Source organism: Phocoena phocoena, chromosome 10, assembly GCF_963924675.1.
Source record: "Phocoena phocoena chromosome 10, mPhoPho1.1, whole genome shotgun sequence".
Taxonomy (NCBI): Eukaryota; Metazoa; Chordata; class Mammalia; order Artiodactyla; family Phocoenidae; genus Phocoena; species Phocoena phocoena.
The window spans coordinates 76171028-76176260 of NC_089228.1; positions in this window are offsets into that span (position 1 = coordinate 76171028).

The window sequence follows — 5233 nt, forward strand, 5'->3', positions numbered from 1 at the left end:
ACACGCCTTGCCATCCCAACAGTGCGGCCTCAGGCTTTGCTCTCTGACCTACAAGAAAAGAGAACAGGTGGGAAAGGATGGAGTGAGAGGTGGAGATTAGCAGATGTAAGCTTTTACATATAGAATAGATAACAACAAGGTCCTACTGTATAGCACAGGGGACTGTATTCAATGTCCTGGAATAAACCATAATGGAAAACAATATTTTTAAAAAGAATGTATATATACATATAACTGAATCACTTTGCTGTACAGCAGAAATTAATACAACATTGTAAGTCAACTATACTTCAATTTAAAAAAATATTGATTAGAAAAGAGAAAAGGCATTAGAGACAGGGTAACGACTCCCACAGATGTGGCCTACATGTCAGCAGAGATTCTTTCTAGGGCTTTCTAGGGCAGCATGAAAAATAAACCATGAGACACATACCCGTTTTTTATTTACCTTCTCCCCTTAGTGAATGGTCCTCGCGTGCTCCCATCCACCTGCCTGCCAAGACTCCCCCAAAATCGACTGCTTTAATGTTCTTTGGGCAGCTGTCCAGTCTCCAGATCATTCTTCCCCATCTTCCTTCCCAAAATCTGCTCTGAGTCCTATTTGCTCTGGTCTGTGCTTTCTGCATTCCAAAAGTGAGGGATGTTTGTCTCTGGAGTGGTGTTTTTCAAATATTTTTGACCCCATAGAAAGGAACATATTTTATAACACGAGGATATAGATACACACATAATAAAATGTGTATATATCTGTATTATGTATATATATATATATATATACACATATAATGAAAATTTTATATCTATGTAAAATAACTGAACAGTTTTGTGAAATAGAACTTCTTTTTCTGTGCCCTTTGGATATTTTCTATTTGTTTTTATTTATATATTTGTTTGTTTGTTTATTGGTGAACTGCCACGTCCTGCTAAATTTATTTCCCAGTACCCTCCTGGAGTGCAGCCACATTGCAGACGGAGCTTGTGCTCTTTCCAGCCCCTTTCCCAATTTTCCTCCACTTCCAGGGACAATTTTTAACATGATCTACCCTCTCTCTTGTGCCAGGGCCTGCTTCCAAACAGGAGGCCTGGGCCTCATATGGCTCTTTCTCTCCATCTCTCTCTCTTTGAAAAATCTCTTTCTCACATGTAGCATTCAGGCCTGAGGCTGCAAACCCACCGTGAGGAGGCCTGGGTGACAGCTCCAAGCGTGTGAGGAAACTCTCACCCTCTCAGCCTGTTAATTCTCTCTTCTTCCTACACTGGAGGGTGGAGCCTGGGCTGTCTCCTTGGACTGGCTAGAAATGGTCAACTGGAACTTATAATCAGGGTTTCAGACCAGTGATTCCCAGTCACTGGTCTATAGGCCAGTCATGAATAGCCGGACTATGAAAAAGGGGGAGGAGCTGGGAAGGAGACAAGGAAACACTTAGGGGCTCGTTTGAAAATAATGGTGCCCCTATCCCACAGTAAGCCTACTAAATCTTATGCAGATCAGGCACAGCCATGTGCGTTATTGAAGCCTCGCAAATGGGCTTCCCTGGTGGCGCAGTGGTTGAGAGTCCGCCTGCGGATGTAGGGGACACGGGCTCGTGCCCCGGTCAGGGAAGATCCCACGTGCCGCGGAGCGGCTGCACCCGTGAGCCATGGCCGCTGAGCCTGCGCGTCCAGAGCCTGTGCTCTGCAACGGGAGAGGCCACAACAGTGAGAGGCCCGCACACTGCAAAAAAAAAAGCTTCGCGAGTGAGGCTGTCCCCCAGACAGCTTCAAGAGCTGTTATTCTAGACTGCTTCTAGCAGAGGGAAAAAGAGTTCTGCCCTGAGGCTAATACTGTGATTTGAATTCTCCTCTGGGATTTGGGACCAAACGTCAAATTTATCAAAATGTTTTCTTTGCTTCCTTGGTGCGCTCAGCTCCCTCTGGGGTAGGGTTGGAAGATTGACTTTCAGATAAATAACAAATAATGTTTTAGTGTAAGTATGTGCCACACAATATTTGGGACACTATTCATTGTCCAGAATTACAGCTGTTTTTCTGAAATTCAAATTTAACTGGGCCGTATTTGACAACTAATCAAAAGGAGGAAAATCGTTATCTCCGGGTGCATGGGTCAAAACAGGCTCTGTGGCTAGCCTGCAAAGGCTTCAGGTCCTGGCGTTTGTCAACCGGACTCCTTTTGACATTTTTTTAGGCTTTCTATGCCTCGGTTTGCTCGTCTATAAGATGGGGAAAGTCTTATCTAATTCAGAGGTTCTTCGGAGAATTGAATGAGTAATTGAATATAGAGGACTCAGAACAACGCCTGACAGGTGGTGAGCCTCAATGATTGATAGCTGCTAATATTAGTACGACTAGCGTTTCAATCTCACCACCAGTTTTTGTAGTTACTTGTTGGATTGTGTCAGAATTTGACTTCAATCTGAGGCAAATTAACTGATCAAATAAAAGGTGCTCCTGGGTTGATAGCTAGCACTGTGTAAATGGAGGGATCCCAGCTCGGAGGTAGTAAAAATACATTTTTACAGTAACTTAGTTATCTGACTCTAAAGAGGGTCAAGAAATACTGTGTGTGTGTGTGTGTGTGTGTGTGTGTGTGTGTGTTGAGGTGTAATCTTAAATCCAACTTGACTTTGCCTTCACTAGAGGCAAACCCCGTGGTATTTTCAGCACATCCCTTCTGAACTGGAAGGGTCCTGATTATTTAAAAAAAAATTCTCAGAATCCATGTTCCCTTGCCACAGATGAGAAGCTGTTTTTGTCATCAGAGTGTGTGTGCTTGTTTACAACACACGTCTCTCTGTGCGGCTGGGGGCCAGCGATGCCTGACCTACAGCTGTGTTGGCCCGGGTGTCCATGGGAGGCCCTGGCATCCATGGGAAGACTTGGCCGTGGTGGGACTCCCCTCACTTCCTTGAATTCATTCAAGTGAATTCATTCCTGATAATCCCTGTCCTTCAGTTTTTAGAGAACAATCATTAGAATTTGCTATTACGCCTCTGGAGACGGCCGCCCATTGTCTCCTCAATCTTCCAGTTATGTATTTATGGATCCAAATATCATTTATTTATATCAACAGCTGTCTCCTTATCAACAGTGGTGCTTCACCAGCACTGCTCTCACATACATTTTCCAGCATTTTTAGTAACATTCTATTCTTAGGCAGAGTTAAACTCTTGGGCTGTTTTCCTGGCATCAATATGTATGGGATTATGTTTCTTCCTCTATAAATAGAAGAATTCCCAGTAGAACTGTCACCCTCCTCTCTGCCTTGGACTCACATGTGCACACATGCATCACACACACACACACACACACACACACACACACACAAATGGAAAGAACAGATCTCCAGCTGGGATCTGAAAGAAATCAGGATTCAAATAGAACTGATTAATAGGCAGAGGACCTTTAAAATCTCGGTTTTATTTTACGTCTTATTTTATAAGTTTTTGGTCACATTTTCATTGGGATCTGCCTTTGTATAGGAGTCCTTGGGCCATTTGCCTTTGAGAAGAGTTTCTTTGCATTCCTTTCAGTAGGCAGATATGGTAAAGACAGGTGGGGATATAGGTGGGAGACAGAAAAGATAACCAATGTCATATATGGAAAAATGTTTGGTGGTTTGGGACTTTTTATGAGCTAGACCAACTTCTTTTGGAAGGACTATGAAGTTATTTAAAAGTTAAAAGTTCAATGAGTGTCTGTATAAACATGTGTTCCCAGTAAAGTTTTAAACACATATTTTATATTGCAGTATGTTTTTAGTGTGTTCACGTTGAATAAACTTAGTGGGAAAAGACCTAGATGAATTAGACCCTAACTTCAGCATTGTCCCTTATCTGCTAGAAGTCGTGAAAGTTAAAAAGAAAACTTGCTGGACTCAGTTTCCTTTTCTATAAAGCAAGGAAGAAAATAGGGTGAGCTCAGATCTGTTCACATTCAGATTCCATTATTATATGCCCATTTCCCAGTTTCTATTTGTATATGTAATTGTTCTTTTCATTAGTGTCTGTCAGTCATCAAATCTGAGTCTAGAAAGATTAAACTGTTTTTACTGGACTCTGTTCCTGTGTCCTCCTCATACTGGTTATTATCATTCCTGAACGTCTTTTGAGATGGGCTGAGAACCTGATAAGAATTAAGCCCTTCGGTTGAGAATAGCGGTAGGTTTTTTTAAGAACTACGGAGTTGTAAGGCTGGAAGGGACAAAAGGAATTACTTAGCTAAGTTGTCCCTTTCCTGGCAACACTTTACCAATCTGCTAAACTTTGATTTGTCCAATCACTTGTGTATCGAGAGCCTTGTGTATTGAGCGCCTCCAATTTCCCAGGCAGGGTGTTCGTGCCACCCACTTGGGGAAACTCCAAGAGCCATGATCAGACCTACTTTTGAAAACAACTGCTGGGTTGCTGGGGTATCTCTGTTCCCTATTTAAACTCTCTGATGTTTCACTGAATGGATCTGCCTTCAGAGTCCAGTTTGTGACCATGCCTCTTATCTGATTCTTTTCCATCCAAAAATTGAGATACATTTCTGACGAGGCCTTCTGTCCTTTGCCACGAATTGGAACTTCAGCTAGAGAGCATTTCTCCTGTTGCTGGTGCTGTCGGCCTAGCTCAGCTGTCTGCTCCCTCCTCACAAGGATTCTGGTTTTTTTAAATTCATTTATCTCTGCTTTGTTTCTTAGAAGAGATACAGAATGACTCATGTTCTTAGCTCATCACCCAATACTGCTTTGGGTGTACTGGTTGAGTTTATCGCTCACAGACAAGTCTAGCTCAAATTCTGTTGTAAAAAGCCTGACTGCCAGCCTCAAGGGTTGGCTCTATTCCAACCCCCTGTAACTGAGGATTTGCTCCTGTCACTCATGGTTCAGTAGAACACAAGTTACCACCAAGCCCTTAAAGCATGATTAATGGCATTCTAGAAAAGGTGCCAAGCTCTTTCTTCAGCCAAGACTTCCGCTTAGCAACTGGGGACCCAGCCTTCCTGGAATCCCCAGGTCATTGTTTCCCGTCTTCCCCACTCGAATTTGCTTACTGTCAATCAGTAAAGCCCAGAGAATTTGACCTCTTGGACTTTTTGCTTGAAAAATGTACCAGAACCGCACTCAAGGGCGGAGATATTTACATAAGAAGAAATAGGATAATTCTTTCTAATTTACAAAGTACTTTCATATGTATTGCTTTGATTATTGGGCAATTAAGTGGGAATTATTTGGGTTTTACACTTGTGTAAA